This window comes from Hirundo rustica, chromosome 8 (assembly GCF_015227805.2).
Source record: "Hirundo rustica isolate bHirRus1 chromosome 8, bHirRus1.pri.v3, whole genome shotgun sequence".
Classification (NCBI taxonomy): Eukaryota; Metazoa; Chordata; class Aves; order Passeriformes; family Hirundinidae; genus Hirundo; species Hirundo rustica.
In genome coordinates, this window is record NC_053457.1 from 12,248,596 (window position 1) to 12,274,688 (window position 26,093).

The 26,093-nt window shown below is 41.4% G+C and overlaps 1 protein-coding gene across 12 annotated transcripts in view; it reads right to left on the reverse strand.

Moving 5' to 3' along the window:
- Positions 1-26,093, reverse strand: part of ZMIZ1 (zinc finger MIZ-type containing 1) — a 346,350-nt gene that overhangs the window by 273,901 nt on the left and 46,356 nt on the right. For all 12 annotated transcript variants that reach the window (XM_040070534.2, XM_040070533.2, XM_040070545.2 and 9 more), the window contains exon 2: positions 13,655-13,780. The gene's annotated coding sequence lies outside the window, so the exon portion shown is untranslated. The remainder of the gene's footprint in view (positions 1-13,654; positions 13,781-26,093) is intronic.

Below are 26,093 nucleotides of genomic sequence, written 5' to 3' on the forward strand. Positions count from 1 at the left end.
ACAACAGCGCGCAAATCCTTCATTTTCTCTTCATAATTTGCTTTGTAGACCGCTGCAACCCCCTTGTACTAGAGCGGGTCTAACAGAAATATTTTGCAGCTAGCCTTCCAATAAACGTTAAAACACAGCTCTCTGCAATGCTTCAAAGGTTCAGCCCTTTCTATAAAATATTTTTATCCCAACTCTCTCCACCCCTTTCCACTCCCCCGAATTAAAAAAAAAATTATTGCAGTTACTAAGATGGAAACATCCTGCAGAATCAAGAGAGTTAAACCAATTCCAGGATCCTGCTTCACAAATTCCTTTGGCTCACGTAATTTATGTTATATAAATTGTAATTTTGATAATAATGCAGCTGAAAATAAATCTAGTCTTGTAAGTTGTGTGGGTGTATGGTTATGCTTATGTAAAAGTTTAGTTATCCACATTACTTCATAAACGTATGTTTCAGTATGTTTTCATGGATATCTATGCTCTCTGTGGGCATGTTTTCTTCCAGCATTTAAGAAAAGTATCACTGTGCCATACAGTGTAAAGCTTGTGAAACCTTTCTGTTAGGTAAAAGTCAGCAAAGCCAGTTCTTCAGCTAGTAACCTCGTGCTATGAAACCGGCGGGGGAGAGAGAGAGAGGAAGGAGGCATGGTGAGACATGAAAGTAGAGCAGGGAGCTGTGTGGCCTTGCTACCGCTGAGTTAGAAGAGTAACTTCTCTTGCCTTTTCTGTAAAGCAGTCCATATCTGGACTCTGTTACAACAGAAAGGCTTGCCTGACAATCATTCTCAGGCAGCCTAAAGGTACCAGGGAACAACCAGCTGTTCCTTTGATTCATTTATGTGTGATGGTCAGTTTAACATACTGACAATCTGTGGGTCCTTCCTCTGCTAATGCACGGCACAAACAAGCCCCCCCGCCACTTTTCTTCTCTTCCCAGCGACTCTTTTGGAAATGCACTGGTCTCAAATGCAGTGTGCTACCTGTTTCATAGAGCAGCTTATCTGCCCACAACTTTAGCCTTGCTCCACACAGGCATTTGAACTTCTGTTGAGGAACAGAGGACCTGGCATGCGTTTCAACAAAACAATGGGGTCAGCTTAAATTTACCTTCAACTGCAGCCCTACTGAAAAACAACTCGGAGCAGTTTGTAGAGGTCGTGCAGCTCAGCCTGGGCAAACAAACACCTCCTTGCTCCTGGGTGTGATGGGCCCCTGCCTCCCATTAGGGGGGATGAGCAACAGCAGTGCCAGTGCCACCGCGCTGGGGCGAGAGCTTTCGGCACCTCTTCACTTACGGTGACACCTCCTCCAACAAAACCTTGTGTGCCTTTATGGGCCTTTAACACAGGGCTTTAAAGCCCAAGTTCAACTTTTCAAATAAGGAAGGGGATTCAAAAACTCATTCCTGACTCACCTCCTCCAGACCACAGAGGCCTTGGGATGAGTAACATACCCATGCACAAGGTGAGTTAAAGAAGAAAAGCTAGATACTGCTAAGTACACAAATTACTTGGAATGCATTGCAACAGAATCAAAATAAAAGACTGAAAATGCATATGGCGACTGGACTAAAACAAGTATTAAAGAAGGGCCATAGGAGAAAAATAATTTGCAGGAATAATACAAGCCTTGCAAGAAGCTGTGTTATCTTTACATTATTTTATAAGTTTCAAATTGTGTGCGTGTATAAACATATAGACATACAGCTTCACATATCATACTGCAGTATCTAAGTAGTCAGAATTTTTAATCTCCAATCATTCACAAAGTAACATATTGCTCTGTTTTAGCTCAAATTTAGATGTACATAATCATTATTCTCCATACACTTCAGAACTTCCTTGTCCTTCCCCACACACTACATGCATTATTAGACCTCTCCCATTATATCAACTGTAGTTTTATTCCAATGCAATGTTGGCACAACTTGTAAATAATACATATAGAACTAGCTAGGCACCAAAGTATATTTCCTCCTCCTAGAAAAAGGTCTGAAGATGAACAAAAGATTTTTGCTGCTACTTTTAAACAAAATACAGTTGTAACCTTTAGTTTGTATTCTGAATTAAAAGTACTCATTTGCTTCAAGAAACATAGGCTTTGAAACTATTTTTTAAATTTCTCTTTAAACTTCCCTTTTATGTTTGTGTAACCGTCAAGTTTGTAATTTTTAACACTATTACAGTGGTAAAAACATGAAGAGGAAAAAAATACACTTAAGAAATATGACCATTTCCAGTCCTCTGCCATTCCCTCTAATCCTTTACAGGAACGTAACTTGTGGTTAATGCTAAACATCTAGTGGTATAATTGAAGGCAGCAATCAGCCTTATCCATGTACCTTGATATTAAGTGTTGTCAAATTGCTTTTCTTGCTACCACAGTTTAATAAAATGAAACCAATGGCAAGAGGAAGATTTTGGAGAACTAAGGATGTTCACACATGAAAATCACTAGACTCTTCAGAGTTACGTGAACACCAACACCAGTAGCCACCCAAACCCCTAACACAGCCAGGAATGATGCCAGTCGCAGGAACTTTAGTTTTCTCCTGGCAGTTCACTCGCTCCCAGCAGGTCACTTACAGAAAAGCCCCTTGCAACTGCTCACCTCTCTCTCCCCTCAGAACCACAGCCTGCAGCATCCTGGGTATTCTACTGCTTCCACATGATGACAAGGTGAATGTGGCAGCATGCCCCCAAAATACCACTTGAAAAAATAAAAGCACCCAAAATAGTCCAACTACGAGACTGATCATTTTGATGGCCTGCTGCAGATCAGAAATTAGCCTACATCTATGTAAATCCTTGTAAGGTGGCTCCTTGGCAGATTAAAGCCAGATTTCTTTGATTCGTCTTCCTTCTTCACCACCCCTCCACTGTGAGACATGGAATTACTTCACTGAAAATTTTGGCAGGGGAAAGTTTGCACCAAAACAGGGATATCTGTAGCAAAACCAGAGGTGGCCCAGGCACACACGGCTCCCTCCCTGATGCTGATGTGCACGTAGAACATCTGGAGCGTTATCTTCTCCAGAGTTCCCCCTAGACCCTGCACTAGGAGCACGCAGAGAAGCCCTTCAGTGGCGACACACAGCCAGGCCCTGAGATGGGTCCCGGGCTCCATCGCCAGCAGCCATTCTGCTGCTGCGGCGTGCACGCACGGCTGGGGATTCAAGGCAGGAGCCAAAGCTGAACAGGGAATTGCAGGGCTCTCTGCCTCTGGTGGGGTGACTCCAGCAGCTTCTTCATCAGAGTGCAAAGGGCAAAAACCAAGGGAAGGAGAGTGAGTGGCAAAACCAGCAAATGTTGCTCAAAAGGATTTTGTGTTCCCTCTATACGCAATAAATGTGTAGGGGGAACAAGCTGATTTTAGCACTCTCACTCTTTCATGTTTAGTTGCCTTCCTTTTCTGCCATTCAACTCCTCCCATCTCAAAAACAAACAAGCCCCACAGTAAAAGAACCCCAAATATCTGCTGTAATTTTTAAGTCAGGAATACTTCTTTGCTTCAGTTGCAGGACACAAAGCTGCACTAAGTTTGCAGAATTTTACCTGAATTTCTGATGCATCACACCAGTTTTAGACTGTTAACATTTGTCTCTCTGATAACACTGATCTCTAGTTGTGCTAATTTTAGAACAATCGGAATAAATTCTGAAAACTGAACAAAACTATTGAAGCACCAAAGATAAAGCTCAGTTAAAATCCTGTGCTAGCTTTTCTCGACTGATATTTGAAACCATACAACTCATCAATATTATGGATTAATATTGACTTTTACTCTTCAGCTCGCAGTATTTCTCCAGCTGCGTTTAATGGCTATTACTAAAATTACCTGCATTTTAATTTTTCAGCATTCACATTTTTCTACTACTTTCCCAAAAGATTTCTTTCATTATCATTTTTTTGGCCCGCTGCCCTTCCTCACAGTGTCCACAATCCGTGGAGAAGAGCTTGCTGATGGCGTTATCACAGGCAAACAGAATGAAGCTAATGGTAACAGGCACTCCTTGCTAGGTAATTATTATAGGAGAAGGAATGCAAATGAGCCCTAATCTGTCTCACACAATGGCAGAGGTCTCAGATTTGCATTAAACCTTTTGGAGCTCTCCCAGATTGGGGACTGCAGATAACAATGCATCTGCAGCCCAGGCTGCCCCAGCGGTTATTACATTGTGCCCCAGCAGGTACAGTGTCCCTGAATGACTCTCCCCTCCCCCTTTGTATCTCCGCTCCCCTCCTCCTTCTCTCCCTCCCCCCGGCTTTGCAGGAAAAAAAGCTAATTGTGCATGCCATTTGGCTCGATTCATGTTTACAATGAAGAAGAAAGCAGCGCTGTTTGGTAATTATAAGAGGGAAATGGACATCAGGAAATCTCCATTCTATTCCCAGCTATGTCATTCACTTGCCAGGGAACTGAAGGAAACTGACTTTGCTTTTCTGTGCATCCATGTGTTCAGTTAGAAATATAGGGCTGGTATTCGTAGTGGCCCAACAGACTCTCATTCTACAGAGGCACCTGCTGAACACTTTCAGAAAGCTAATGCTACACTTCACTTGAATCTAGGCTGAGTTTACGATAAGCTGCGGTCCTTCAGAAGAACCATTGCCTAGATCTCAATTCCCCATCTGATAATAGGTTGTAAAGAATGATATTCTTTTCCAACACTGTATTCTGCTATAAAAACACCTAAACTAACACCTGCCAGCTGGGGCCGTGCTCAGGGTTCACACAGGTGTCTGCCCACTAGCAGATCTTAAAAGGAGCTGGTGTAGGAACTCTGCTTGAGGTGCTCTGATCACAAGCCACATAGCAAAAGGTTTTCCTAAACCTTATCTCTTCTAGCTGCTTCTGTATGGCTTGTTTGGATTAGGAGCATTGGAGTCAAACTTACTGAACCTTTCCCAAGTGAGTCCCTGGTCTGAGGTCAAAATTCCTTACTAGCATGAACAGACTTCTTCCAACGCTACTGCCTTCTTTCTTGGACGCTCCTGAGACATTTTTGTCAAATAGGATATTTCCAGAATTGATCTTCGGGAATCAAAGTCTCTGCCATAGAAATGCAGACTAGAAAATGGAGACTATCAAACTGTAAGTGAGAATATAAACTAACTTCTCAGCATATTAAAACCCAAACAAAAAACCCAAAAACAAACAAATCCCAATCCCAAACAAACCAAACAAAAAACAAGCCCCCAAAATCAAAACAATAAACTATTGCCAGAAATTAACCTTTTTTTTTTTTTTAACAACACTAGTTTAAAAAGCACAGCTGTAGAAAGTGCTACATTTTTTAAAATACCATGTAACAAGTTTGTTTTTCAATAATCGAAGTTTTGCTCATTTCTATCTCATGGTGCAGTAGGTGGGGCAGTGCTACTTCTTCATACAGTTACTGGAATACACTATACATGTCTCTGGGATGGTCTCTGATAGCTGGTATCCTCAAGCAACATTCATCACACCTAAACAATCAGTTTAAAAACGTGTTTATTTTTAAATGATGCTATGGCTCTGTTATGATATTGAAGTTCTCTGAAAGAAATCTTCTCCCATTTGCACTGATATTTAAGGTTCTCGCCACTTCAAAGGACCAATATGGTACAACATTATGAAGGATCGATCTTTACATCAGAAAAGCAAAAAGCTGTCTTGCACTGGTTAGTTCCCTTAAAACAAGAAGGGGATTTCCATTCATCTCATTCATAAAGCTGAAAACATTTGCTAGCCTTCCAACACTAGAAAGCATTTCATTCAGAGCACAAGAAGGGGGTATTTTTTCATTATCAAGGCATCAGAACCTACAATTTAAATTCTAACATACTCAGGTTCAGATTTGTCACTGGTCTCTAGTCTGCTCCTCCCCAGTGACCAGTTAATGCCTACTGGTGCCATTTATATGCGCATAAAAACCTTCTTCCGAGCCCAGATGTAGTTGTGGAGAGCCGGACAGACACTCATCCTCACTTGGAAGTCAGGGATTACTACACTGCTGCCGGACCAGCAAAAGCACCAGGGCAGAGCAAGTCAGCAGGACAGCCCAAACGAATTTCACTGCCACCTGAACACACCCAGCTCATTCTGCCTGGGGTGGACTCAGCTATCTCACTCCTCCTACCTGCAGATCTGGGGCGGTGGTGGGGGGAAAGGGAGGACTCCTGGAGGATAAGGAATAGGGAGCACAGATGTCTACACGGGAAACTACTGCTCACTCTGTGACCCTTGGCCCATCACCAAAGCCATGCACTTCAGGACCACTCTCACATTAAGCATTAACTCAGGCAGTTCAGCTGTGTTGCCGAGTAGCCGGTCAAATATTTACAAGGGTTTCAGAAGGTGCAAGATTAACCTCACCCTTTCAGTGTAAAACCCAATGTCCACGATTCCAGACTCTGTTTTGCAAAGCAAGAAATCACAATTCTGAAGCTTTGAGACTTGCAACACAAAGTCGTTAGAAAGAATAATCCAAACAGGAAAACTAAGAGGGACTCAATGCACACTGTAGACAAAATATTGGCACCACATACAGTGCTGGCAAGTAGAGCAGCATGCTGTGTTCCTAAAGGGGAGAACAAGTAAATCCAGCTCCTGGAGTGGTGATTGCAACCTCACCTGAACAGCAGCTTTCCCTTTGTCCAGCTGCCTCCGTGCCTCCAGGTCATTTGACAATAAAGACAAGAATTGTCACGGCTCTTTCAAGGATCTCAACATCTTTCCAAGCCCGGGCTCCCCCCCACGCCGCCATTCTCACCAGCCTTTTGAGAGTTTCCCTCTATAGCAGCATTCTGCGTTTCAGGGATTCAACCTTTCAACTGAGGCATGAGAGATCGCTTATACTGTTGAACCGGTGGAGCTGCCAGCCTCCCCTTTGTTGCACAAGGATTTACACTTGAATGGCGCTGGGAAGCGCAGTCTTTTAAGGAAAGCCTGGTGGGGGGAAGACAATTTCCTTGCCAGCGTCCTATTCGCAAATCACGTTCATCTACCAGCTCAACTTCTCCAGTTCGCCTAACTACAGGAACCCTATCGAACCACTAGTTGGCAAGTTACTGTGAGGTGACTTTTATGAATAAATTGCTAATTTTAGCTTACTTCAACAAGGGCATACGGAGTCATAAGTGAAGTTTATTTCGAGCCTTAATGTGGGCACATAATATAATTCAGTCCAATGTAAATTACATCATTATCTTAATCTATGACTCATTTATGTATTTCCTGTTATAGCCTTGCATTGCCATGCACATCATAGTCCATCCAATGTCTTCTACTGCTTTTCAAGAGAGACACGGGGGAACACCACAATGGCACAGATGCCCTGCAGAAAACCATCTGAAAAAAGAGAGTGCAAGCCTGCTCCAGATTAACAGAGACACGCTGGCTTTGGCCCTTCACTTAATCATATACACGCTTAGCACCAGCCTGGTGCACTTCTGTTCTTGAGCTGCGGATGGGTAGATAATTACTTATTGGTTTCAGGCTGTGCTAGCAGTTTTTCTGAACTTTATTTATACCAAGTGGTATCATGTTGCTGCCTTTCAAACAGCAGCACGCTGGTAAATCCAGACAGTTTTTTGTTTGTCTGCTTGCCTGCTTGGAAGCATAAAGCCTTCTATCTCCAAAGAAAAATAATACCATCCGAAGTTTGAAAATTGGCAAATGCTAATCTGGCATAGAAAAAGATCTGTAAGGAACATTCCTTCTGGTTTTAAAATGTTACACCTGCTTCTGATTAGATTCTATTTCCTGAATTCTGAATCGGCCACATGCTGAAACACACAGCACAGCCTGCAGAGTGCAGCAAGGAAAAGGCTAGCACAATCCAGGGCTGGTGGCAAACCACAGTCCCACATGTGCCAGAGACCAAATATTTTGCATTTTGCTTACTGCTAATAAAGCAGCTTCACTTCATTAAAAGCAGCTTATCATTTTATCTACTCACTCTGATTAATTATCCTCTAGTTAAAATGAATGAGCACTTGATTCGAGGATTCCATTAATGTGACACTGGTGAACCACCACTTGCATCCTTCTTCCATCCTTTTCCTTTTACTGTCCATCCTCTCTACACCCAGTGTCTTATTAGGCCATTCAGATCGACATTCCCAGAACCCTCTGAGGATATCAAAACACTTTTAAGACAGAGGTGAGTAAGGAAATATCCCACAGTCCAAAATTCTTCCAAGGCTCAGTTTTCCTGCTGGAATATACAGATGTATGTAATCTACTTCTCACTGTAATTATGATCACAAGCTTGGAAAGAAACAGCTTGGAAAGAAGAAAGAGCCAGGGAAACAGACTGCATTGCTGAACAGGGGCAAAACAGCAGTACCTCTAATACATATAACTCATTTGTCCTTCCAGAATAAAATAATTTTAACTATGAAGTACAAACAGCAGTCAGTTCCATCAAAAACCCGACTTTCTTAGAGAGCAAAGAACTTTCTCCCAAGCCAAATACCATGTGCTGTATATGCATAAAGACAGCTTCTGCTACAGTATATGCCTACAGATTTCACACTTGCATATGACCGCCAAAATCACAATTTCTAGCAGCAAAAAACGTATGTTACCATTATTTAGCCAAGCATCTGAAGACTGAAATATATCCTAGCTGCTCATTTTGCTGGAAAACAGTGCTTTGCTTGATAAACCTAATCTTCTTGTCTAATCAACTGATTTTATTATGACTGTCAGAGATACCCAAATGTATCTGGGAAACTTTAAAAAATAAAGAAAGAAAACCCAAAAAGCTACACACCTTCCCTTTTCCTTCTTTAAAAATTTAAGCTTCCACTCTTTCACAACAATGCCCACCAGAAGACTGAAAAAATCATTAGGCCTAAAACTGCAACAAATCCATATTTTGAGGGAGGAATGGAAGGAGAGAAGGTGAGGAAAAGGGGAAATAAAACTTCCTGGGTCATTCTAACATTTAGATCTAATTTCCTGTTTAATCAAGAATAGTAAGTAGAATAGTAAGGAAGCGACTAGAAGCTTTCCATTTATGCTACAAGCAATTTAAGAGACCTCTTTCAAGACAACAGCTTGGTTAGGGTGTGTACTGCAGACTATAAGCACAAGCTTTAAATTCACCATCCAGCCAGACAAGGCTGTATTCGAGAAGGCACCAAAGCAAGATCTGGTTTACATCACACAGCAGGGCAGTAACTGACCATGAGTCACTGATGATGCACTTCATCTGGCTTTTAAGGCCATCAGCACCAGATAAAAATGTTTTAGGACACGTTTTACAAAGCACTTCCCCATGTAAGTTTACCTGGCCAGTTCAAATCTGCATAGGATTTTCTAGACAGAATTTCTTCGTGGCAAGGCTTCCAAGAGGAAGGATCTTCTGTCCTGCAGCTGGCAAGATATTAGTGCAGCTCTCTACTGTAATGACTGGATTAACTAAACAGGACTCTTCCCGTGGGCTAAGCCCAAAAGGGATGAAACAGGAGGAATTATTTCTGCTACCACAGCCTGGGCTGCAAGTAGTACCCAGTCCTCAAAATATCCTAGGCAGCACCACATAAAACCAGGTGTATGCCAAACACAGTAGAAAAGAAAAAAACAAACAAACAAACGGAAAACATTATTTTGAAATATCAACTCGTGATTTTGGTCTAGGAATGAAAAAATCTCCTGGTTTGGGCTTGTTACTATTTTTTGATGAACGGCCAATCTTTTGAAACTTATAAAAACTTCACATGCATGTTTGTGTACCTGAAAGATGGAGCAGTATGCAACCAGGTGGGTCATTCCCTAGCAGTAGAGGACAGCTATCACTTTTAAGGAAATAAGGCAACAAACCTGGTCTTTCTCATTGCTAATTTCAACACGGACTTTATAGCTGATTTGGGCCTTGCAGCTTTCTTTTTGAAGGACTAACAGAGAATACAAACAAAAGTGAAATACCAAAACCTGCCACCTACACTAATACCTGTGCGTTACACTTTGTTCCTCCCAGCCATTCATTATGGATTAGCACAACAGGCCTCTCCACTTCGTGTACACTTAAACCCACCAACGATGTTCAAAACTTTCTAGAGGTACAAAACAGGCATTTAGCTTTCTAAATCTACATGGTAAACAGATTCCAAAGACAAAAATTACCTGAAAAATGCACTGCTGGGATGGAAGTTATTTTTCCTTCTCCAATAAAGTTTATGATATTTAAGTCTTCTCCATACCAGAATAAAGAATTAATACCTGTAACATTCATGAAATGAAACTCTGAAAAAACCCGAAGGTTTTACTAAAAAGCAAGAGAGGGTAGGCTTATTGTTAAGTTAATGAAGTACTTAAAGACCTTAAGCAGTGGCAAAGTCCTGATTTAAAGTGGGAGATGGTTAAGGCTTTGCAGACTGAGGACTCTGGAAGAACCTGTCATCCTCTCCTAAGGTGAAATACAGCTTTGACAAGCTCATCATTTTACTGCATACAGTTACTGAATGAGAAATCCTAACCCCAAAGATCTCAAAGGATTTGAGGGAGAAAAAAAACCTCCAAGACCTGAAACAAACTTGTTAAAATACTCTACAAATGCTCAAGAGCTGTGAACTTGATTTATATATGAAAAGAAAAACAGAAACAATTAGGGCAAACTTCCGACTGACAGCTAAGTTACTACAGACATAGTGTTTAACACAGGGTCACCCTCCTGAAATGTTAGCTACCAGCAGTATCACCTTTTATTTGCAGATAGCTCAGGTTGATACAAATAAAAAGGAAAATGGGAAAAAGATGAGGGAAATAAAAGTTCTTAAAAAAATTAGTGCAAAATAGTTATTCCAGATGCACTGATACAAAACATAGCTTCTGAAAAAATCTGAATGGAGGTAGGGTTGCTCTTTTAACAAACAAGAACACTAAAAATTATCTTTGCCCAAATTTAGGTAAGAGGAACGGGCAGAGAAAAGTACAGCATTAAAGGCAAAAACAAAACACAGCAAACCGTGGCCCACTGGACAGCCTGATCTTCTGTTGCCTTGTCCCTGCCCTGCCTCTCCCTCTCCTTTCTGACCCACCCCTTCAACACTTCCAAACTGAGAAGGAGTAGGTGTTCCCCATCCTCCACCGAACCTGCTCTAGTCCAACACACGGGCAAGAGTTTCCTCTCGCTTTGGTTCTCAAATTTCTCTGTCACATCCAGCTTCTCCCCCCAGAGCTTTCCACCCCGAGGACTACAGTCTGCATGACTGCACGTGATAACACAGACTCTGCCGCTTAAATGCCGTACATTTGCAGACAGTTAAAGCATGTTTGACAAAGGTACCATAAAGGGGTTTAGCAACATACACTTCCGGGCGTGCAAGGCCGCAGCAGCTGGAAAGGGACCCCGTCCAACATGGGACAGCTTCCCTCTCCTCAGAAGGATGGAAAGGAGCACACAGAGACCAGGCCTTTGTGCCGGAGCCGTTCCCAAGCCGTGGCTTCAGAGGAAAGATCTGTCTGACATGTTGCAACTCAGGAAGCATGTGCAGGAAAAGGAGGAGCAAAGCAGCGGGCAGGGATTCCCCTCCAAATTTCCAGTGCTGTGCAAGAGGGACAGATGTATCCAGCCAGAGAGAAATGGCAAAGGGCTGTGCACAGCATCTCAGCTGATCCTATTGAACTGAGCAGCGGCACTTGGCTCCACTGCACACCACTGCATATAACATACGCTGGGAGGGAGACAACAACAAGAAGCAATGCCCACAATCCTGCAAAACAGCCCTAAAGCTTGTGCTCCCCTCAGCCCCCAACCCAGGGAGTGTGAAGGCATTCAGAAACAGTACAAAAACTCAGCTGGAGCTACGAATCCTTATAGAATCTTTCCTCCACGCGCGCAGCTCAGCCAAGCCTCCCACATCTCAGAGTGCCCCAAAATTTAATGTTTCAAAGGAATTTTAGAGCCTTTGCTTGTTTGGGAGAAAACAGGTTCAGAAGCCATAAGGCAGCTCCTGCAGGCTCCTCTCAGCACGCCACAGCATCAGTGGCGGAGGCAATGCCTGCCTGCAACAGCACAGGCAGCTGCATTCTTTAGTCTGGCACCAAGGAGGAAAGCTATCATCCATTTTTAAGTTAGATTCAGGAAACCAGCTGGGGATTGCCATTTTTGAAGTGCATGAAGAGGAGTGTAACCAGCCTTTCCATAGTAACGAAGATTAGCGGCCTTGAGTCTGACACTCCTCCTGCATTAAAAGATAGGAGACAAAGAGAGAGACAGGTAATTACAGAGAAGGAGCCCTGGGGAAATTGCAAACTCCTTGAGAACCCTTTAGCTGGTCTGTATGCTTCTCCTTGTCTCCGCTTCAGCTGAAGGTCCCCAAGAAACATTTGCCCATTAGATCATTAGCTTTATTGCAGAAAGTAGCCAGACAGCTGGTAGTGACTGTTCAATAAAGACTTAGCTTGCCTCTGCACCGGCGAGAACGAGATGGAGAGTGAGAAAAAGAACATCCCAAGGCACATTACCTGTCTGGAGCTTATCCTCGATACGTTAGTGTACTTAGTCAGTGTGAGGGGTCTGACAAATGAACTCTGACAAATCCTGCTGGGGCAATTTAAGACATTATTGCATCGCACTGTCTTTCAAAACCCTTCACAAATGTTAGCACCACCGAGCAGTCTGGCAGGAAAACTCGTATCATGCACTGGCCTCTCCAATTCAGAACTTAGCAAGTTAGCATAAACCCCTTCTCAGTGCTGGATTAAGTTAAGACATCAGTTCTGAACCAGAATGGCTGAGGTCTAGACAGGAGATATTGCCTCCACTACAAAGAGCATTAACATCTATCACAAAGATGGAAGAGGAAATGCCATCTCAAAGCACTGCAGCTCCTAAGCAAATACAAATCTTTAATATTAAAACACATATGCAATTTGTCTAGCAACAAACTTGAGTCTGCTCATGCAGCTCACGACACTCTATGAATCGGCACTAATTTTTTTGGACTTTTTATATCCCTGACACATAAACTGAATGTCTTGCAGTGAAAAGATGGACATGTATTTTCCCATCACCAGATAACTACAAAATTAAATTCCTCTCACACAACACATTTTGCACTTCTGTCGAAAACTGGAAAAGTCCGGAGAATTAAAGACCCGCCATGTGTTTCACCATTCAGAACTAGAGTTGGGCTTCCAGACAGTTCCTGTCTCATCTGTCAGCGATACAACCAGCCACAAAACCATGACAGACCCAGAGAAGACATCAGGTTTAAAAAAATAACCGAAACAACTTAACCAAACCAATCTATATTTGGCCAATCAGATGTATATGTGTGATAATAATAAAAGAAGCACTCTGAGATATGATTCTTCAATTGGTCTTTTCCAGAACTTAATTACCTGTCTTTCCATCTAAGCTGAAACTCAGGCAAAGATTTAGTTAATCAGTCTGCAATACAACAGTTTTACTTTTCTTTCTCTGCAAGCCTTGAAAATGTATCTCATCTCGTAGATCTTCACAAGGGTCAGTATCCTACACTCAGTAGTAGAGCAAGAAGCGCACAAAGCTTCTGTTTGCATTCCAGTATTAGAAGGGCAACCCACATGAACCAAAAGCTTGGCTAAACTCCACGTAGACAAACTTCTTCCGCCATCACCTGCCCTTCCAGAAGGAGCAGAGCAGGCAAGACACCTTGAAAAGCAGATAACAATTACCCCTTACCTTTCTGAAGAGGCCGCCGCCAATTAGCGCATTCCTGGAGCTTCTGAATCAGGCAGGAAGGAGAAAGGAGGGGAGGGGGGAAAGGGGAGGAGGGAGCTGTTTTCTTCCTCAGCACAACAGTATTTCCTGAGGGGAGGAGAGAAAAAAAAAGTAGAAAAAAGGAAATAAGCATTAGCTTTCATGATTTTCGAAGAGGCTACTGATTACAACTCCTGCTTGGCAGAGCTACAGTTCTAAAATGCCAGTTCAGGGTGTTCCGCATTTTCTCCATAGTCACTTTATCAAAATAGGGAATCTGAATGTCAAGTCAACCACTACTAAGACAAGCAAAGAGATTTCTGTCAGAATGGGATAAAGTCCCATATTAGAATGGGTTAAAGTCCGATTCCAAAATATTCTCGAGCACTTATTCTATTAAGTAAAAATGCTTCAGCCAAACTCACACCCACTTCTGTAAAAATTCAAATGAGCCACATTTACTATCAAAATAGTTGGCAAAAGGCAAATTCCAACATGCATACTGAACATACAGGTATATACTGACATTCAAGTGCTTATGTACGCTGCTCTGAGAGGATCATACCTGCAATTATGAGGTATTTGCAACTAATCATAAGTTCTGCTTCTTTTTAAGAGAACTTCTCTTTTTCTTAAGACAACGTACTCCAGCTATATCAAATCATTAGGTAACAGCAAGAATAAGTATTTGTGTGGGGTTTTCAAAAACAGAATGAAGGGAAAGGGATCTAAAAAAACCTTTTGACTAAAGGTACCACTTAGAAATCGAGCTTCACTCCCATAAAAACCACAATTCTTCACCTCAGACCATTTCTTTCTCTCTCTGCCCTACTCCTAACATGACTTTAAAGAAACTTACAGACAGAGATTTAATGGGGCCCTCCCTACCTCCAGTACCTGCCTCTGATGAAAGGCAGGAAAATCAAGTGGAAAATTATTTTAAAGTGTGCATGCAAGACATTAACATCTTTGAGGAAATGGCAATCAAGGTTTTCCATGGGGAATGAGCAAGGGAAACACGTCCAGTCTGTTCTCCATCACACTTTGTTGGTTTATATTCATGCACAAAATCTCTACCCTTTTCTGTCCCATGGAAAATCTGAACACAGTTTTTCAAAATAAGGAAAAAAGTCTATGCTACCCTACATTTCCACACACACTTCTGCCATCCCTCAAAACAACAATTAACCCATCTGCTAACAGCATACAGATCCTAGTCTCCTGGAAGAGATTTTAAATAAGGGGCCCCAACAGATAGGAAACAACATAAAAGGCAGCACTCCTATCACAGCATCTCCCTCAAAGCCACCAGGTCTGTCCAATTCTAAATGGCCACAGTTCCTGCATTTCTCTAGGGGACAAAAGCTCTCTTTTTCTCTCCTCCTGTCAGCAAGACTCAAAGCTGCAAGAGTAATTCTGTCCAGATTCTCCTCTAGATAGGCAATGACTTAAAGAATTCATGAAGTAACAGTGGCAGTGTAAATAAACAATGAAAAACTAAATAAAGATCACAGAAGACAACACACAGAAAATGTACACCAAGGAGAGAAAGAACAAGCTCAGTGACTCAAAACCTCTTCTGCCTTGTTATGTGCACCCATAAATAGGCACAGCAATAATCTGACAATGAGAAAGAATGGATCCTGACACAAAAATGTAACTACTCCAAAATCAGCCTCCTCAACCTTCTGCCTGAAGGCAAACCTTCCCACAGTGTTTAACTTCACTTTCTTAATGTCCTACACCTCTCATCAGTTCATTGCTGCTTTCTGTCGGCTTTCACCATCTTGTACTAATTGATGCAAAGCAACTTAAGCCGAAACCTGGAGAACTCAAATAGTTTTTGATTTTTGTTTTGTTTTCTTTTTTTTTTTTTTTTAAAGGGAAGCTGTGCTACAGCCCCCACTGTGGGGACTGGGATAAGAAATGACCCTTAGTGAATTGCTCCTGACACGTGTACATCCCGAGGCTATGTGCAAATCAATACTAACTGAGCAGCTCAGCACAGATCAGGTTGCAAAATGCAAGAAAAAAAGAAATTGTATCACCCCCTCAAACACACATTAGTTTTGTATCCCTAAATCAAATGAATCATTTGCTTTTCTTTTTCAGTATCAAATCAAAAGAATGCATTTGACAGTATTTTTCTCCTCGCCTCCCCCCCCCCCCCCCCCCCCCCCCCAAGACTTCCCGTTGAGAATTGAAATACTGGTCATATTTAAAGTGCTTAAAAATTTTACACTTCCATCCTATTACTAGCAGGAGAAAAAATTTAAGGCAGACATGGAAGATCTGAAGAAAGCATATTTTTAAATCAAACATAAAATCAAGAGGTGGCAAAGAAGAACACTGAGTGCAAAAAAACAAAGTTTTCTAACAACATTCTCAGGGAAACAGAAATTTGTCTTAAGTACCATTTTAGAGACATAGGTTTAACTCAACATCACTTGCTCCAAAGAAGGTGAGATTCAGTCTGTTCTCAAATCCTCAGGCAAGAAAAAAAAATAAATAAAGTGAAATAACGCATTATCTCAAAGTCAAATTCTAAGTGGAGAAACCTCGCAAAATGACTTGCAATACCAAGAGACTTGACTAAATTTCTGGCAGGGCCAGAGATAATTTGTATGAAAAAAATGTCAAAATGTTTTGGGTACACAACCACTACAGGAAGGAAACACAGAAAACTGGGAAACACTGTATCAAAACCCACCAAATCGTTGACATCAACATTAGATAAATGACTAGGCATATGTTGAGTCAAACACCCTCAAGATGGTGTGTGAGTCAACTCCTGCAATGAATTCAGTGGAGCTGCTTGCCTACATCAAGCTTAATAAAAATAATCCTCAATTATTCCAGCTAGGTCTGCGTTCTCATTAAATGTCACACAGTGTGTGCCCATTCTGGACACTACCCGAGCTGGAGCAGGGATACTGAAATGTGATTTTGACTAATCTTTTCTGAATGATGATGCCAGATTCATTCTTCCTGCTGTGTAACAAAGGTAGCGTTTTTTCCAGGCATTACCCAAATGCAGTCCACTTCCTATAGAAAAATGCAAAATTCATGCAGGACATCTGCAGGTTCTAGGTCTTAAATGATCCAGAGACTTTTTATACTCAGGAAAAAAAAAAAAAAAAAGAAAATGAGGGAAAGTAATGCCCCTCACTTCCAATCTGCATTGCATGACTGGAGAAGAGCTTGCTGACCTCATCATGTCTGACCCCTACATGGAGCCCCCATCAGCACTTGGAGGAACTCCTGTGTCAACAGAAGCCCCCATTTTACACAGCCAACCTGGGTGATTTTCTGGTTTATTGCATTTTCTAGCTCTATGATGGCTATTAATTTCATTACACTGAAGGATTAGATCAGAGCACTGCTGTGTGCAACAGAATCCTCCCCAAACCTTGTCTGTAACATGAGGGTTTAAACTCAGAATTTAAACCAAAGCGAGCATCATCATCAACACCTCTTAAAATTTACAGAGAAAATCAAAAAACATTCTCAGGGTTCTTCAATCTACATTTAACTAACAGCTTTTCTTCAGGTGAATTATATGTACATTCAGAGTGCACTAATTGATACAGGTCAAGTTTATATCACAGTAAAAAGTTTTCTTTTTTTTCCGGTTGATTTTCAACCTTTTGATCTACAAGAAGTAATAAAACAACTATTTCCTTAACATCTATTGAGGGAAATAGCAGTATCCATTTCTTATTGCAAAAAACAAACAAGCAAGCTAAGAAAATAGGAAGATTAAAATACTCTTAGATAGCCTGATGAAACTGAACAAAAACACTCAGCCTTGGGTTTTGAAGCCAGGAATCTCTCCTGATTCTGAATCAGGTTCTTTCTCCAAGCTATTTCCTAGCCATTTTCTCCCGGCATAGAATCAGTATGAAATAGAACTTACATGTTTCATTTCACGTAACACGTTCATTTCATGAAACATTTCATGAAAACACAATGTAACATTTACCTACAGCAACGTAAAGAGAACAAGCTAGAAATTAGCAAATTCTCATTTATTTTAGCATGAATTAAAAGCATGTCCCTATTATTCATGCACATGTGCATGTGCACATGTCTCATGTATACAACAGGGTAAATAAAGCCTTCCACCACAAACACCTGTACTGGAGATATTTGTGAAGAAGCTTCTTCAAACATAAATGCTATTTTCCCAGAACTGTATCTGCACAAAGACAGGAAGCTCTTCTCAAGTATCTATTACAAAAAGCCAAGAAAAAGTAACCAAAATATTGTTGCAGAAGCACAGACAAAGCTGTGGTAAAGAGTCAATGAAAACACACACCTCCTAAATAAATTTTCCTTTCATTTGCCTTAGAGAACCCATGGGATCCACCACCAACAGATGCCTAAATAAAAGACTAGATTTTACTTACACGAAATATTATTTCCTAAACAAGCGGTGTCATTTTTATTCATTTGAACAGCCTTTAATACAAATGCCAAATGTATTTTATTTCTGTATCTTTATACAGAGGTGTTCACACAGTTGTTTCCTATGGCTTTAATGTTACAGCTGTCTGTATTTTCCCACCTGATTTCCTTGGATCCTGAAGAAAGCTCTTCCCAAAATGACATTTGTCCATGTGAAAAATCGGAGCTTTCAGAAGCACTATGCACGTGGATGCATTTAGGTAACGTGCCCATTAAAGCAAACCAACCTCTGTATGACATTTACTGACCAGTCTAACAGCAATGACCCCGCCAAGAATGAAAAAAAGTATTTAATTTTCTCTCAATCACCTAGTAAGGTACACACTGAGCACAAGTATGATTTATACCCCATGTTTTATATGCAAAGCCTTGAGGACCAAACTCAGTGCACTGAAGCACAATGAGAGAAGCTCATCACTTGAAAAATCTGGTCCCTTCCAAAGAAACAGGGTAGGAATAATTTTGTCAAACATTTATTTCTCCCTTCTAGATCTAGAAGGAATTAATATAGAAAAGCTTTGCCCCTTAACTTCCCCCAAGTGATTAGGTGACAGGATGCTGATAAAGCAGCTAAAATACCTGGTGGAGTGGGGACCTAGGACATAAGAGACAGGAGGGTCAGGTGCACAGCCACATCTGGGAAAGCAGCTGCTCCTGCTGGGGTGGTAACCACTGCTGCTCCCTGCTACCAGCTGGTGGCCGCTGTGCTGCTGTCACTGGGGATTTAACAGCAGCCCCAAGGATAAAGGGGGTGGGAAGGGGGCAGGCAGAAGCTTTATTTTTTGCAGCAACTACCTCTGTATTACAAGCCTGGTTTCGTATTTTTCTATCTTATTCTTAATTGAAAAGAAGATACACACTTCGTGTTGGAAATAGGTATTTTTTGAAGCTTGAATCATTTAGCCTGTTAAACCCAAGCCTATAATATGGGTGTGTTTCTTAAAAACATACAGTAAACACATTAAATTATTGATAGTCATTAAACAGGAAAAAAAAATTTAAACAGCTCTCAGCTTTTATCAATCATTAATGCAGTTTCCACTTGCACATCTCACTGGGTTGCTATCATATAGCACAGAGCAAAGAGTACAAATCCTGAAGGCATGAATTCATTTTCTCCTGATACAGAGTAAAAATATTCTTGGCAGCAGGAGAGAGGCTAAAACATGAAGCAGAATGGTTGAAAGGAGGCTTCTGTCTGTTGCAGTAAACAGGTAACAGTATGAGGGAGCAGCAATTTGAGGCACCAAAGCCCATGCACTTCTCTCCTGTAAGGGCCAGCAACAACGCCATCAACCACCTCCAGCACCCGGCAGCAGTTACAGCCAGCCCAAGTGCTTGCAAATTTTATCCATATTTGAAATACTTGGTAATGCAATATGGGGAAAACAAGGGGCATTGAGGTGAATAGTAAAGCATCCAGCAACTTGAGCAGGATGAAGATTTCACCCCAAGCTGCTCACCAGCTCTTGAGTCAGTAAAACTGATAATGTACAGAAAACCCCAACTTGTGACACAGACAGCCTGAGCTCAGAAAAATGACAGAGACTGGGATAGTCTCTTGAAGCGATAATGAACCTTTACTGGGACAAGTTATAACTAGACCTAATGCTTTCAGCAGGTCCAAATGACTCATGTCAATATGGGGAATCTGCAGATAGATGCCAACTGGTGGCACCTCGCCTGGCTGCAAGAGGCCAGCCAGCAGACAAGAGGTTTTCACCAACATCCCATTTTTTGTTCATTTTATGCATGGACTGAAAAACCTGTCTCACAAGAGCTGCTCTCTTACCTTTCATCCCTGGCAATTTATTGAAATTCACTACTTTAAAATGCAACAAGGAAAGAACACAATCCACAGCGACAAGTCAGGTATGACTGCAGCATGCAAGGAGTGACCTGACAGACCTCTACAGCAGCAACTGTAGGTGAGCCATGGCCATAAAAATGTCAATGCAAAACACACAAACCCCGGCTCTGGCTAGATATTCAGACAGTAAAACCTTAGCCCTGCAGCACGCCTGCTACTGGAACCCAAATTAATTTGTTTTAAACTACCTTGTGTCTGTTTAAATGAGCTGTAATAATAGCTCTGGAGCAAAGTGCAGACACATGCAAAAGCTAAACACAATGCTGAGGACTGCTCCAGAAATGTGTGCCCACACCCAGAGCCCACTTAGAAACCACTAGCAGGAAAAACTCGTCATAATGCAAGTGTTCCACTCCCAATGATGGCTTCAATCCCTTCAAAAAACCATTTCTGTCCACACAGAAAAAAAATGGATGTTAGAGATTAGGAAAAAGTACAAAAAGAATCATTGTCTGCAACCAAAATCTAAGTTCTACGGAGGTTAGTATTTTTTCCTGAAAACGATTCAAGAATGCACTGAGTCGAGCAACTAGATAATGCCAAATGTTGATACAAAAGCAGCCAGGAAAAGCTGCAGTCACTGGAAAACATTTTCTAGCCTGATTGTTTACAGGCAGCTATGTTATAAAATACAAAAATTTTTCTTTCCAACCATCATTACTGCAAATCCACATCGTGTTAAAAAAAAAAATAATCAATTAAGACACATCTCATTACACTGAGTCCCAGGGAAGGCAGCACAGCATTTAAAGCAATGCTATGAAAGCTATCACACCACTGAATTGATTTCATCATAGATCAACAAACTAAGTAATAAATTTCAATATAATATTAATCCTTATCTCTATACAGAACTGTAAGAGTAATAGCCCATTAGCATTATTAATGCAGCACACAACCACCAGCAGCTTTCACACTGCTCCAGGAACCAGTATCAAGCTCAGAGAGATGCCCACGTGTCCTTCAGGCCATAAGCAGCGTACCACCGTGCTACCTGCCGCGACGAGGAGAATGGAAATCGTTGACAGGAGGTGCTTGGGCCAGCTGCACTGCTGCCTGCATGAGCTGCTGCTGCAGCTGAAGGAAGCACAGGCTGAGCATCCAGCTTTGCCAGGGCTGATGCCCCCTCCCCAGTGCCACGGCCTCTGAGGTGAGACAAGGAAAAGGGTCTGGTTTAGGTGGGTGTTTGTGTGTGTGCAAAAGCACTTGCTGCTTGTAACACATCCTTCTTGCCAAACATTTTCTTCTTTTTTTTAAGTACATATTTTTTTTTTTTTTTTTAAGACCACTCAAGTTCCTATCTCCTCCCTGCACCCCAATGAGAATGTTCATTTCAAGAAGCTACAAGCACTATTAAATTTTGTCTAGCCTGTAAAGCATATTAGCCTTCCAACGAAGTATCTGGAATTTTTATTTTGAAGCCACAATCTGGATCTCTAGCTATGAGACATGATGGAAACACACAGTTCCCTAGCATTTCCCCTTCCTAACCCATGCAAGGCTTGTATACGACAACATAAGCAAAGCGTACAAAATAAACTCAAATCCCCAAACAGAAGTCTCATGACAACTGCAGCTAAGCCTAATGAAAAGCAACTCTCAACAAAGAGTTAAAGCCTTTCAAAATCCCTTACTATTTGTAAGGAATACATTATTAGAGAAGAGAGATGTATCTCTAGTACAGAATGGCATGTTTAACTGAACCATCACAGATCCACTCCAGGCTTAACTATCTGAGTTCCAAGAGTTTCAGAGACAGGGCCTGTATTGGATAGTTGGGTTTGATACAGCAGTCTCTGTGCATACTCACCACCCGCCCCTCTTTGTTTTAATAAACTGATTCCATGATAAAAGTCATTTAAAATAACAAAGCAAAACAACTGTCAAACTACCACTAATATGAGCCTTCAAACAGCTTTCCATTTCATAAATCATTTTGGTGATCTAGTTTCACACCACCCCAGGGAAAGTTACATGCATAACAGAGAAAATTCACTATCAATATGCAGAGATCATTTGGCAACCATATCACTACTAGTAAAGACCTGTGCAGTGGCACCATGGTTTCAGTGCACTGCTCATGCAGGACAGAAGAGCTCTTTAAAACAAATTCATTAGCTCAGGCTTGCAAAATCATCAAAAGACAACCAGTTCTGCTCCAGGTGCTTGGTCATCTACGCCTCCCTGAACTGCACAGAGTGAGCATGAGGAAGGTAACAGAGCGTTGGCGGTGGGTACTAACTCACCACCCTTGCTAGGAAAGTGATTTCAGTAATTTTCAGAAGATTTGCTCATGACCCCGTTCAGATAATGAACCCAAAAGTTCAGAGACCCCAAATATGGAAGGCATTCCTCTGTCAGCTGAAACTTTTTCATGTCTCCTGTTCAAAGACAATGCTAAGAATATCATTACTATTATGCACACTACACACATTTTCAGGTATTTATTATATTACTACTTCCTATTATTTTGTAACAATAACCTAAATTTGCACTACTTCTGATATTTTCTTTGCATCTTAATAAAATGAATTCTCTTACTCTGTTCACAAGTTCTGATGTTTCTTTCCTTTGTTACAGACTTCTGCTATCAATGGTCAATGGATGAGACTGAGTATTCAGCTCCCGGAGGAGTAAAAAAAAAAGTAAAAAAATCAGTGAACCATGATCTGGGTGTGCATATATAGAAGGCTCTGTTTTCTACCTCTAGCACATTTCCTTGTCCTGAAGCTCAGATGGTCACAAATAGCCCTTAGTCAATACTTTTCCTCTGGAAATTAATCCAAGAGCTAATTTCTCATTACAAGAAATTCAGCCTCAAGAATTTAATCAGCAACCAAAGCAGAGGGGCAAAACAACTGTCTGCAAAAGGACTCTTTACAAGGATAATCTCCTGAATGAAACTCTTATGCTGACAATTCTGATGCTCCTAAAACAAAAGTATAGCTGCAGTATATGGATGCCTGAAACAGTATGCTACAATTCATGACTTAATGGTAGGAATCACTTGACTTCCCTGGGCTTTGTACAAGCCAGTTAGCAAAAACAAGGTGTAAAAACAAGGTGTACGTGGCTGATCCTGCATCTCCCATTTGGTCGATTTGCACTTTCACAGGTCAGCAGTAATGTCTTAGAAATACCAGCTGCAGTTTATATTCTACGAATTTCAAGTAACACAGACCAGAACCATTGCACTTCGCTGAAACTTGCACACAAAATCCAGGCTATTTTCAATGGTACCACCCTGCTCCCTGCTTCCCCAGCTTGCATCCCCACGTACTTGTCATGCAGCATCTCACACTGCCACAAAGGTCTTGAGCAGGTGGGACAGGAACAGTTGATGGGTTGTTACCAACATCTTGGAGACCAGTTTAGAACACAAAATTAAAATGCTTCATTAGCTACAGGTCCTCTGTTTATGTTGTGTGTCAAGAGCTGAGTCAGTAGAGAATGTTTAGATAGAAAGAGGTGGGGAAATTTTTCAACACTACCTGTGTGATTTAGAAGGCTCAATCTCACTGTGTATCACTTAGATGTATCAAAAGTTGGCCTTGTCTTGTTATTCTATTAGATATAACTACAAACTATTCCTCAAATTTATGCACAAAGATCACTTGTCAATAGAACGTTAAGAAGTAGAGATAAGGTGCAATTTTTACCAGTCTGACAGTGAGAGAACTTCCCATCACACTGTGGCACGTACACAAAGCTTCTCAGAAACCTGTTCCATGACAATGGATTTGCAAAGCAAGAACTGAGGGGATTATTTGATTCAGCATCTAAGTCAAGTGGCCAACTGCTTCAGCAATCAATATTAATCAGCAAGCTAAAGAAAAATCAGAATCTGAATCCTTCCTGCTGCAGCAAGCAGGGCTCTGAGGCCTTATGGTCCAACACAGACACCTCAGCCACTGCAATTTTGAAAAATGAAAAATCTGGGGTTCAAAATATACCCCATGCTTCTGTCCAAATGCCAAAACACAAAGGCTCACCTTTTCAATGAAGTTCTGAGAGGAAAAATACATACATACAAACAACTTGAGTCTAATATCATCTATTCATTACTTTGCACTTCAGCTAGGCAGGAAAAACTTTAAAATGAGCACAGGGGACCAAGGAATAAGAGCATTAAATTTTAGAGCAAAACACAGGACATCTTCACACACACAATTTCTGCATTAATAACATCAGGAATTTTGCTTTTTTCTATTACTCATAAATTTCAGGAGGAATTATTAAGAGATATGAATTACACAACTATGACAGTATGCATGGGAAAAGCTGATTGTCAAAACTTTAATAGGAACTTATAAAGAAACCCAGCACCTTTGGGTCCTTAGGAAAACAAAACAAACACCACCCAAACAAAAGACCCTCACAAAAGGGATTTAGGCTCGGTTTTCAAATGCTCCTTCTGTTCGGTTAAAGCCCATGTTTCATGTACTTCTATTTCCTTTGAGAGCATATTAAAACAGAAGCCTTCAGATCATCAAGCAAACCAGAGGGCCTTTGGCAGCTGTTAAGGTCCAGTATTCGAGTTGTGTTCTAACAAACCCTCGCTCACCTGGCTCCGAAAAGCAGAAAGTACACAAATCTGTTCTCCCCTCCATTATACGGTCATTCCAAATCCCACTGCAATTACTCAGTAATCCTTGGCGTAGCTGTACGAAAATGACCAAACCTACATTCAAAGAGAATAAATTGGCAGGCAAGCCCTGTGGACTAGGTGGACAGGGGGAGTTGGGAACACATTGTTTCCAGGAGCGCCGCACACTTGGACGACAGGGCAGAAACCGGACAACGCAAAGATCTGGTAGAACAGAATGGCTTGTCTGTGTTTATCAGGGGACAGCTTGCTTGGATAACAGGAAGCATAATGACCTCAAGCTGTAGAAGTAGCCAGAATCAGAAGGAAAAGTACTAGGGTTTGGGATTCCTAGAAAACAGCTGAAGAAAAGGAATGACTTGTAGCTGTGGACTGATCTGCAGCAGTAAGTCTGGCAACCAGGAACAGCTGGGCAAATCTGAAACAAAAATACCAGCTTTCCCAGAAATTCACCTTCAGACTCGGCAGAGTTTGACACACTGGCAAAACCCGGATTTTTGTACTTTAAGTAAAGCTTTGAGAACAATTCAGACATGTATTTAAGTTACTGTGAAAAATATATGATCAGAAGATGTTAAATGCTCTGTGCTGAGCCACTGCTAATCTGCCAACACCCGATGCTCAGTTCTGTGCCATACTCTTCATTCCCTAAAACATATACAAATTGTTTCCAGCAGAAAAATCATTTCTTCCACAGCCCTTCGAAGATTGCAGACAAGTAAATATAAATGTGTATACATTATAAATATGTTCATGTTTTTAGAAGTTTAATATATATATATAGCTATTCTTTGTACCTATTTACATGCATTTGCTATATAAATTCACACTTGTTTATGCAGAATAAAAGCGTAACATTTTAGAAATGACCAAGTTACAGTTTTTGCACTAGGCAATGATGATTAAAACCTGAATATTTCATAGTAGTGAATCACACTGCCAAGTCTCTAGAGACCAGAGCAATTTGAATTGGCATAAACGAATGTTTCCCAGTCTTCTGCTGATTCTGTAATGAGTTATCTTCCAGCCCTGCCAATCATTTCTCGGAAGGCAGCCCCACTCTCCAGCTCTTTAGCTTTATTCACCGCTCACCAGTGCTGGGAAGGCTCTGTTTGCTTCCACAAGTGCAACTGCTGCTGTCTCACAACAGCAGCCTGTCTACACTTTGGCCCTTTTGTCAAAGCCATCCATACATGCCCTCAGCATTTTCATGACCCTTGTCTGCACAGAGCCCATTCTCCCATCAGCTCTATCTTCCCAAAACACCAAATAAATTAACTTCTAGATCAGCAACGATGGAAAAAATGCAAACAAAGCAGTTTCAATCCCTGTGCCCACATTTAAACTGGCTGCTCTCTAGACACAGACCACGAGCCTTCTCATGCCAGCAGTTCTGCCAAAGAAGTCTCTGGAAGCCTTCTGATCTCAAATGCCAGCACATTCCCCTGATGATACAAGTTTAACCTCAAGAGAAGATA